Source organism: Hordeum vulgare, chromosome 6H (assembly GCF_904849725.1).
Source record: "Hordeum vulgare subsp. vulgare chromosome 6H, MorexV3_pseudomolecules_assembly, whole genome shotgun sequence".
Lineage (NCBI taxonomy): Eukaryota > Viridiplantae > Streptophyta > Magnoliopsida > Poales > Poaceae > Hordeum > Hordeum vulgare.
Window position 1 is genome coordinate 147,026,581 of NC_058523.1, and position 12,172 is coordinate 147,038,752.

Genomic DNA, 12,172 nt, shown 5'->3' on the forward strand with positions numbered 1-12,172 from the left:
TTCATCATTGGAATATGCAAACCAAGTTCTATAGTGTAAGGGTCCCCACATAGTTATGCATGAATGATAATCTCTATGTAGTACCAATATAGCAATGGAGTACGAGTGTGGATCTTCAAAAGGAATAGTAGTGTTGCCCCCTTCTCTCTTTTTATTTATTTTTATTTTTATTTTTATTTTTCTCTTTTATTTTTTGTTTCCTCTTTGGCTCTTTCTATTTATCTCTCATTTGTCCTCTTTGGGATCTTTTGTTTTTCCTCTTTGGGATCTTTTCCTCACTTAAGGGAAACACTTTATGTTTTACATGAATAAAAAGAAGATCATCACACTTTATAAGAAGTACTCAACATAAAGACAAGTGAAAACTATCACGATGTATGCAAATGTATGCCTCTACCAGTGTAGCAGGATATGCAATGATACTAGCGCCTCATGTAGTAATAATTGGGGCAAGGCCCAACTATAATGCGGCTCTACGATCAAGCAAAAGCATGTATGATATGAAGATCAAGTCATGAGATGGTGGATGTTGCATGGCAATGTATCTCAGAAAGGCTATGGAAATGTCTTAATAGGTAGGTATGGTGTCTGTTTTGAGAAAATATATAATGAGGCTTATGTATGACAGAGCGTATCATGTCATGGGTTTGGATGCATCGGCGGAGTTTGCACCAACTCTCAATGTGATAAAGGGCAATGCACAGTACCGAAGAGGCTAGCAAAATATGGATGGTGGAAGTGCCAATAATCGAATACTCACATTAGCCCGAAGAACTCATATACTTATTATCGGTAACTCTCTATCTAGTAAGGAAATTCACAAAGAGACAAGTACCCCGAGGAGGAGTGTTTGGGGGTTTGGTTATCCTTGCGCATCCTCGACTCATGGTAACGTGAGGGTACTCTATATATTCCAACCCCTTTAGAGGTTAGCGATCAATTTAGTAGCTAGAGTTCTCAACTAATTTTTAGTTTTTGAAAAACACACGGATTTCCCAAAATACGACATCTATCACTAATAGGCACAAGCTATTGGCACCAGTAGTCCAAACCTTACTCAAATCAATACCTCAAAACTATTGCAAGTTACTACTATACTTAAATAGCAATCTTAATTACCTACTCATGCAAGACACACAACTGAGTGCAACGAGCCAACTCTCTAAACAAGACAAACATGATAACTCAAGAGAGTTCCAAAAGCAACCTAAATAAAAGCTCTTAAAAATTTAAGCATGAAAACTAAGAGCTAAGCATGACACTAGCTACGAAAAGATAGAGAACACACAAAAAAGATAAGCATGAAAACCTATGTTGTGTTCTAGAGTGGAATGGAGAGTGTGTCTCTCACAAACAAGGTAGGCTAGGTTCCAACTTGTTATGAACATAAAGAAAAACTAAAACAAACTGAAAAGCAAATAGCGGGATGCTCCAAGCATAGCACATAACATATGAAGTGATAAAAGTATAGCATGGAGATGGACGAACTGATGATTGTTGATAGAGAAGGGGATGCACGGGGGCACCCCCAAGCTTAGACGCTTGAGTATCCTTGAATATTTCTTGGGGTGCATGGTGGTATCCCCAAGCTTGAGCGCTTGACACTTCTGTATCTTCTTTCATCATCTCCCATCACATACTTGAAAACTCCCTTCATACGAAACTCATCATAAGCTGATTAGAGTGGTTAGTACCCTTAATAAAATAATTCATTACCTGCTATAAATAAAGATTTTCATGAAAAGCTACTGCTTCTCATGATTTCCAAAAGGTTTTTGCAAACAAAAAGTAATCTTAGGATTTGCAAAACAATGAAAACGCAAAACATGGGCAGAATTTGTGAAAAACAGAACATCGGTTAGTAAATAATTTATTCAGGGCACTTCTGCAACTCAAATCAAAAAACTTAGAACAGATGCGAGAAAGTAAATTATATAGAGCATGCTGTGAAAAATTCACATCAAAAAGATGATGTGGTGATTTTTGGCGAATTTTTCCGTCAGGCAGACAGAATCTGTTTCTGGACAGCATGTCACATTTTTTGAACTTTCTTGCAATCAGAGGCTATAACTTGGCACAAAGCTTAAAAATAAAGATACAATGATGTTTCTATATTAGGAAGAAGCATCAATACCACTAAAACTGGAAGTAAAAATAAATTGGGTTGCCTCCCAACAAGCGCTTTCTTTTATGCCTTTGAGCTAGGAATAATGCAAGAAGATCAAGTGTTATCAACTCCAAAAGAATAACTTGCCAGAGTAACGGACTCATAAGGTAACTTAATCTTCTTCCTAGGGAAGTGTTCCATTCCCTTTTTAAGGGGAAATTGTAATTTAATGATTTCCTCTTTCATGTCAATGATAGCACCAACGGTGTGGAGAAAAGGACGTCCCAAAATAATTGGACATGAAGGATCACATTCAATGTCCATAATAAGAAAATCAACAGGCACATAATTATTATTGACAATAATAAGCACATAATCAATTCTCCGTAAAGGTTTCTTTTGGGCAGAATCAACAAGACGAACACCAAAAGAACATGGATCATAAGGTTTCCAATCAAGCATATGATACATTCTTTTGGGCATAACGGAGGCACTAGCTCCAACATCACACAATGCAAAGCAATATATATTATTCAATTTAATTTTGACCATAGGATCCCAACAATCTTCTAGTTTTCTAGGAATAGAAGTCTCTAGCTAGAGCTTCTCCTCCTAGCTTTGATAAGAGCACTGGTAATATGCTCGGTGAAGGCAATACTGAGTGTACTAGTGTGGGGGTCTTTAGCCATTCTTTGCAAAAAGGTGATGACTTCGGAAAGACTACAATTGTCAAAATCAAGGTTACTACCATTAATTAAAGTGGCAGTAATATCATCTAAGCTCATTCTTTTGGTAGTCTCTAAATTCAAAGGACCTTCTTGTCCTATAGTTTAGGTATTAGCATCACCATTAATAGGTCCATTGGGACTAGGAGTGTGATGGGTGCTAAAAGTTTTGAGGTCCTCAACAACTTGTATAGTAGCAATGGTAGTGTGTGTACGAAGGCTCTTAATTCTCTCTTCCTCTTCCTTTTCTCTAGCCCATCTATCCTTAAGTTTGGCTAGCATCCTTATGTTCTCATTAATTTGGACTTGGATAGCATTCATGGGTGTAGTGTTCCTTTCCTCAAGTGGGGAAGTTCTAATCTTAAGCATATCTACATCAAGAGCTATGTTGTCCACCTTCTAAGAGAGACTATCTAATTTTTCTAGTTTCTCTTCTACATTCTTATTTAAGGCTTTTTGAGAGGTGCTAAAATCTTTAAGCATGCTCTCTGATATGTCCATTTTGCATCATGCTTTCATGTTGATATTTATCGCTTTATGGTCTGATATATTACTTTGTGGCACCATACTTATGCCTTTTCTCTCTTATTTTGCAAGGTTTATTTAAAGAGGGAGAATACCGGCAACTGGGACTGGAAAAGGAGCAAGTCTGAGTCCTCTATTCTGCGCAACTCCAAATGCCCTGAAAATCAACGTGGAATTTTTTGGGAATATATAAAAAATACTGTGCGAAAGAAGTGCCAGAGGGGAGCTGCCATGGGCCCACAAGCCTGGTAGCCGCCACCCCCTCGCAGCGGCTACATGGCTTGTGGGCACCCTGGTGGCCCACTGGCCCCCCTCTTTTGCTATATGAAGGGTTTCGTCCACGAAAAAATAAGGGTGGAGCTTTTTCGTGGATTGTCCGCAGCCACGAGGCGGAACTTGAGCAGAACCAATCTAGAGCTTGGGCAGGACGATCTTGTCGGGGAAACTTCCCTCCCGGAGGGGGAAATCGTCGCCATCGTCATCACCAACACTCCTCTCGTCGGAGGGGAGTCATCTCCATCAACATCTTCATCAACACCATCTCCTGTCCAAACCCTAGTTTATCTCTTGTAACCAATCTCCGTCTCGCGACTCCGATTGGTACTTGTAAGGTTGCTAGTAGTGTTGATTACTCTTTGTAGTTGATGCTAGTTGGATTACTTGGTGGAAGAGTTTATGTTCAGATCCTTGATGCTACTCATTACACCTATGATCATGATTATGATTATGCTTTGTGAGTAGTTACTTTTGTTCCTGAGGACATGGGATAAGTCATGCTGATAATAGTCATGTGAATTTGGTATTCGTTTGGTATTTTGATATGATGTATGTTGTCTTTTCCTCTAGTGGTGTTATGTGAACGTTGACTACATAACACTTCACCATCTTTGGGCCTAGAGGAAGGCATTGGGGAGTAGTAAGTAGATGATGGGTTGCTAGAGTCGCAGAAGCTTAAACCCCAGTCTATGCGTTGCTTCGTAAGGGGCTGATTTGGATCCACTAGTTTAATGCTATGGTTAGACGTTGTCTTAATTCTTCTTTCGTAGTTGCGTATGCTTGCGAGAGGGGTTAATCATAAGTGGGATGCTTGTCCAAGTAAGGGCAGTACCCAAGCGCCGGTCCACCCACGTATCAAACTATCAAAGTAACAGACGCGAATCACATGAACATGATGAAACTAGCATGACAGAAATTCCCGTGTGTCCTGAGGAGTGTTTTTCCTCCTATAAGACTTTGTTCAGGCTTGTCCCTTGCTACAAAAGGGATTGGGCCACTTTGCTGCACCATTGCTACTACTTGGTACTTGTTACTTTTCACCTGCTTCGTTTCACCTCATTACACCATCACTTGTTACCGCTACTTTCAGTGCTTGCAGTTATTACCTTGCTGAAAACTGTTTATCACAACCTTCTTCTCCTCGTTGGGTTCAACACTCTTACTTATCGAAAGGACTATGATTGATCCCCTATACTTGTGGGTCATCACTCTCTAATTCAGAAGTGGAGTTTTTGGTGCTAGGATAATTGTTGTTGTTCCCATAGTTGTTGGACGGAAACGGTCCAGGATTGCTACCAAAATTACTCCTATAGGCATTATTATTGAAGTTTTTCCTAGAGATAAAATTAACATCCACTTGCTCTGTTTCTTGAGCAACCAAAGAATTTAAAGGAACATCATGAGGATCAATAGGAGTTTGCTTAGTAAGTAGAGTCATGATCATGTCAACCTTATCATTAAGGCAGGAGATATCCTCAACAGAGTTTACCTTCCTACGTGTTGGAGCTCTCTTGGTGTGCCATTGAGAATAATTTGTCATCATCTCATCCAATAGCTTTGTGGCAGCACCAAGTGTAGTTGACATAAAGGTTCCCCCCGTAGCCGAGTCTAACAGATTCCGCGAGGTAAAGTTCAATCCTACATAGAAAGTTTGGATAACCATCCAAGTAGTCAAACCGTGTGTAGGGAAATTCTTAACAAGAGATTTCATACGTTCCCAAGCTTGAGCAACATGTTCATTATCCAATTGCCTAAAATTCATAATGTTAATCCTCAACTGGATAATCTTAGCAGGCGGGTAATACTTCCTAATAAAAGCACCTTTGCATTTATCCCAAGAATCTATGCTATTCCTAGGCAAAGATTGAAGTCACACTTTAGCTCCTCCTCTCAAAGAGAAAGGAAAAAAGCTTAAGTTTAACAATATCACCATCTACTTATTTATACTTTTGCATATCACATAGCTCAAGAAAATTGTTTAAGTGCAAGGCAGCATCATCTCCAGCACCGGATAATTGATCTTTCATAACTAGGTTCAGTAAAGCAAGTTTAATCTCATAGGACGTAGCCTCAGTGGCGGGAGCAGCAATAGGAGTGCAGATAGAGTCATTGTTGTTGTGACTACTGAAGTCACACAACTTGGTGTTTTCAACGGAACCCATAGAGGCGGCAACAAGCAAGAACAAAGCAACTATTTTTTTGTGGTTTTTGGTATAAGACTCTAAAGCAAAAAACTAAAAATAAAACTAACAAGACTAAAAAGCAAAGGTAAAGGATAGCGTGCAACTCCCCTATCTTGAAGACTGGAGTCCCCGGCAACGGCGCCAGAAAACTTTGCTTGATGACGAGATGATGTATATACTTCTCGCACCTCGTTGGTTACCCCAAGTGGAAGGTTGAGATGTAGTCAGCAACAAGTTTTCCCTCACAGGGGAACTGTAAGGTTTATCGAACCAGGAGGACTCCTAGGATCAACAAGTAGGTGTCTCCCACCCTGGCACTAGCAGAAGACATGGACCTGCACACACACCAAATAACTTTGCTCCCAACGAGTACAGAGAGGTTGTCAATCTCTTCGGCCTTGTAGTTTGCAAAGGATCAAAACACAGCGGGGATAGTAATAGTGATTGCAACAGAAAAGTAAATGAAAACGGTAAATGATGGAGGTGTAAACAATGATGGTGATATGGACCGGAGTCACATGATGTTCACTAGTGATGTCTCTCTCCCAAAAGAAGATAAACAACTATGCTTGGGTAAATAAATCACAGTTGGGCAATTGACAGAATTATGAACGCACCACAATGCTAATTATGCTACTTGATAGTTAGAGGTTCAATAGTAATGGGCAGTACACCAAGACAAGTAGACCGTTTATTAATCAACATCTACTTACTAATCATCCACCTTGAGATATCTATCAAGAACATCTCGCTAGTATTAGGTTGCGAGCCCCACCCAAAGTGTAAACTCAAAGCAACGGACAACTGCATTAACGAACTATGCGTAAGGTAAACAATCCTTGCAACCCCGGCCACAAGCACCGTTGTTTTCTCCCTAGTGGCAATATCACATCCCCTAGTCTCATGTTTCTGTCACTCAAGCTAGACATCGAGGGACATGAACCCACAATCATCCATAACGCGCCCTCTTGGAGTTACAATCTACTACTCGACCAAAGCAATAAATAGCAACAGAGAACATGCATGAATCACTAAGGAACATAATATAAAAGGATAATCAAATATATAACTCATAACAATCTGAACATAATCTCATAATCCATCGGATCCCAACAAACCGAGCATAGTAATAGCAAGAGAATTATATAGATGCCTTGATCATGTAGGGCAGCTCACAAGGACTAACCATTGAAGCACAAGATTGGAGAGAAGACATCACATAGCTACTGGTCATGGACCCATGGTCCAAGGAGGACTACTCACGACACGTCTAGGAAGCGTCCATGGCAGTGGAGAAGCTCGCGGAGGTCAATCCTCCCTCCGGAAGGGTGCCGGGAAGAGGTCTCGTGACGCTCCCGATCTCGGAAGTGCTGCGGCAGCGGAACGATGGAGAAATTCGCGATTCTGGAAGTTGTGTAAGGGTTTCCTCTCGGGACTCTAAATATAGGCCAAAGGATGGCACCGGAGGAGGTGAGGCCCACCCAGACGGCCTCCTAGGCATGGCCTAGGGCCTGGCCGCGCCAGCAGGTCGCCTGGGCAGCCCCTGGCCCCCTGGCCCATCTTCGGTGATCTCGAAACTTCTATTTTGCTGATTTTTTTATATTTTCCTAGAAAATTGGGTAAAAGCCCCTGCAAAGTAGAAATCAGCAGACAGAAACTGGCACTGGGTGCACTGAGTTAATAGGTTAGTCCAAATATGTGTAAAATGATATAAAAGTGTAGCAAAACATATAACAATGTCACCCAAAAGATCATGGAACAAGCAGAAATTATAGATACGTTTGGGACGTATCACTTTCCACCCAACGAAAGGTGGCGCCGGGTTAGCCCTCCCACAAGCCAGTCGCATGGGCCTATGTGGGGAGGTGTGCCTACTACCTCTTGAGCTTGCGTTGGTTTTTTCCCTTGAAGAGGAAAGGGTGATGTAGCACAGTAGGAGTAAGTATTTCCCTCAGTTTGAGAACCAAGGTATCAATCCAATAGGACTATCAAGACGAAGCACCGATGTACCTACGCAAAAACATCAAACTTGCACCCAACGCTACAAAGGGGTTGTCAATCCCTTCACGATTGATTGCAAGGTGAGATCTGAAGGCGGAAAGTGCAACAAAGTAAAAGTGTAGGGCTGAAAATATGATGTGAAGTAGACCCGGGGGCCATAGTGTTCAATAGAGGCTTCTCTCAAAATAGCAAATATTACGGTGGGTGAATGAATTACTGTCGAGCAATTGATAGAACCGCGCAAAGTCATGACGATATCTAAGGCAATGATCATACATATAGGCATCACGTCCGAGACAAGTGGGCCGATACTTTCTACATCCACTACTATTACTCCACACATCGACCACTATCCAGCATGCATCTAGTGTATTGAGTTCATGACGAGCAGAGTAATGCCTTAAGCAAGATGACATGATGTAGAGGGATAAATTCATGCAAGATATAAACCCCATCTTTTTACCCTTGATGGCAACAACGTGATGTGTGCCTCGCTACCCCTTCTGTCACTGGGTGAGGTCACCGCACGGTATGAACCCAAAACCAAGCACTTATCCCATTGCAAGAATCCTAGATCAAGTTGGCCAAACAAAACCCACAACTCGAAGAAAATTACAAGGATATGAAATCATGCATATAAGAGATCAGAAGAAACTCAAATAAGATTCATAGATAATCTGATCATAAATCCACAATTCATCGGATCTCGACAAACACACCGCAAAAGAGGATTACATCAGATAGATCTCCATGAAGATCATGGAGAACTTTGTATTGAAGATCCAAGAGAGAGAAGAAGCCATCTAGCTACTAGCTATGGACCCGAAGGTCTATGGTGAACTACTCACGCATCATCCGAGAGGCAATGGTGTTGATGAAGAAGCCCTCCGTGTCTGAATCCCCCCTCTGGCAGGGCACCAGAACATGCCCCAGATGGGATCTTGCGGAGACTGAAGATTGCGGCGGCGGAAAAGTATTTTCGTGGATCTCTCCCATGGTTTTGGATTTTTTGGGGATTTATAGGCGGAAGAAGTAGGGCAGAGGAGCCAAAGGGGGCGCACAAGCCTGGTAGGCGCAGGCGCCCCTGGCCGCGCCTAGGGGGCTTGTGGCCTCCCCTGGTGGCCTCTGCCTTGGTTCTCACGCTCCCTACTTATCTTCTGTTCCGGAAAAAAATATTTTCAGAGGTTTTATTGCGTTTGGACTCCGTTTAATATTTTCCTCTGAAAAGGGTCAAAAACACGAAAAAATAGGAACTGACACTTGGCACTGAGTTAATAAGTTAGTCCCAAAAAAGATATAAAAGGCATACAAAACATCCAAAGTTTGACAAGATAATAGCATGAAACTATCAAAAATTATAGATACGTTGGAGACGTATCAAGCATCCCCAAGCTTAACTCCCACTCGTCCTCGAGCAGGGAAGTGATAAAGAATGAAATTTTGATGTGGAATGCTACCTAGCATATTCGTCCTTTGTAAGTTCTTTCATGTGACATGAATGTTCACATCCGTAAGATTCAAAACAATAGTTTGCTATTGACATGAAAACAATAATACTTCAAGCAAACTAGCAAGGTAATCATGAACTTTCGAAATAACAAGGCCAAAGAAAATTATCCCTAAAAAATCATATAGTCTGGCTATGCTCCATCATCCCCACACAACTAATTTAAATCATGCACAAGCCTGATATTGGCCAAGTAATTGTTTTCACACTCTTACTTTCTCAAACCTTTTTCAACTCTCACGCAATACATGAGCGTGAGCCATGGATATAGCACTATAGGTGGAATAGAGTGTGGTGGAGGTTGTGAGACAAAAAAGGAGGAGATGGTCACATCGACTCGGCGTATTGAAGGGCTATGGAGATGCCCATCAATTGATATCAGTGTGAAAGAGTTGGGATTACCATGCAATGGATGCACTTAGAGCTATAAGTATGTGAAAGCTCAAAAGGAGAACTAGTGGGTGTGCATCCAACTTGCTTGCTCACGAAGACCTAGGGTAATTTTGAGGAAGCCCATCATTGGAATATACAAGCCAAGTTATATAATGAAGATTCCCACTAGCATATGGTGGTGACAAAACAAGAGACTCTCAATCATGAAGAACATGGTGCTATTATGAAGCACAAGTGTGGAAAGATAGTAGCATTGTCCCTTCTCTCTTTTTCTCTCTTTTTTTTGTTTGGGCTCTTTGGCCTCTTTCCATATCTCTTTTTTTTGTGGGCAACTTTGGCCTCTTTTTTTATTTCCTCACATGGGACAATGATGTAATAATGATGATCATCACACTTTAATTTACTCACAGCTCAATGCTTAGAACGATGAGGACTCTATAGGAAATGCCTCCGGTAGTGTACCGGGATGTGCAACGATCTAGCTTGGCGTATGGCGTTGAAATGTCTCGCTAGCTATCTTACGATCATGCAATGGCATTATGAAAGTGATGGCACATGTCATGAGACGAAACGGTGGGAGTTGCATGGCGATATATCTCGGAATGGCTATGAAAATGCCATAATAGGTAGGTATGGTGGCTGTTTTTATGAAGATCTATGGTGGTTTTGTGTACCGGCGAAAGTTGCACGACACTAGAGAGGCTAGCAATGGTGGAAGGTGAAAGTGCATCTATACCATGGACTCACATTAGTCATGAAGAACTCACATACTTATTGCGAAAGTTTTTATTAGTGATCCAAACAAAGTGCTAAACGCATATTCCTAGGGGAAGGGGTGGTCGGTGTTAACCATCACGCGATCCCGACCTCAACATAAAGGATGACAATCAATGAATCAATTATGCTCCGATTTCCTAACATAGCGGTTCACCATACGTGCATGTTACGGGAATCACTAACTTCAAAACAAGTACTTCTAGATTCACAACACCCTACTAACATGTCTCTTAATATTACCAAATCCATGTCTCAAAACTAATTGAGAGGAATCAAACTTCTCTTTCTAATCAATGCACAAGAATATGGAAGTTTTATTGTATCCTCTTTGGGTGCCTATCACCTTTGGGACTACTTTCATAGCACAAGCCAACTACCAAGTTACTCAGGGAGAGCACTCTCAAAAAGATATAAGTGAAGATCGAGAGTTCTTATTTCTCCAAAATATGATACCGTCGTGCTCTAAAAGATATAAGTGAAGAACATGTGAGCTAAATTGCCTAACTCAAAAGATATAAGCGAAGCTCAATGAGTATTCTAGCAAATTCACGATGAGTGCATATCTCTCTCAAAGGGTGTGCAACAAGGATGATTGTGACACAAGAAAAAGAAAAGACTCCTATGATACAAGACGCTCCAAGCAAAACACATATCATGTGGTGAATAAAAATATAGCTCCGAGTAATGTTACCGATGGATTGAAGACGAAAGAGGGGGTGCCTTTCCGGGGCATCCCCAAGCTTAGGCTTTTTGGTGTCCTTGAATTTGGCTTGGGATGTCTTGGGCATCCCCAAGCTTAAGATCTTTCCACTCTTTATCCCTTTGTCCATGAGAACATCACCCAAAACTTGAAAACTTCACAACACAAAACTTAAACAGAAACTCGTGATATCATTAGCACAAGAAAACAAACTACCGCTTCTTGAGGTACTGTAGCAACCTTGAATTCTATTTATATTTGTGTTACATTACTGTATTCTCACTTTTCCATGGCTAATACCCCCCGATACTATCCATAGTTTCATCAAAATAAGCAACCAACACAACAAAAACATAATCTTTCAAAAACAGACGAGTCTGTAGAAATCTATATACTTCGTATACTTATGGTACCTAAACAATTCTGAAAAATTACGACAGTTTGGGCAATTGGCATATCAACCAGCATAAAAAAGAATCAACTCAAAAGCTATTTCTGGATAAAAATGAAAAATAATTTCGTGAGTGAAAACTTTCTGTCTTTTTCCAGCATGATCAAACAACCATCACCAAACTAGTCATAAAGGTTTTGCTTGGCTCAAACACAAAAAGAAACACAAAGAACACAATCATAACAGAATTATGATGGTGTGGACACAACAAAGCAAAAAAGCAAAGATAAATTCATTGGGTTGCCTCCCAACAAGCGCTATTGTTTAACGCCCTTAGCTAGGCATTGATAATTCAATGATGCTCACACAAAAGACAAGAATTGAAGCACAACGAGAGCATCATAAAGCATGTGAAAATCACATCTAAGTCTGACATAATTCCTATGCATAGGCATTTTATAGGAAAACAAATTGTCAAGACAACCAATAGTTACCATATGCAAGGAAGAAGAAAGAGACAATAGCAATCTCAACATAACGAGAGGTGATTTAGTGATATGAAAGTTTCTACCACAATATTTTCCTCT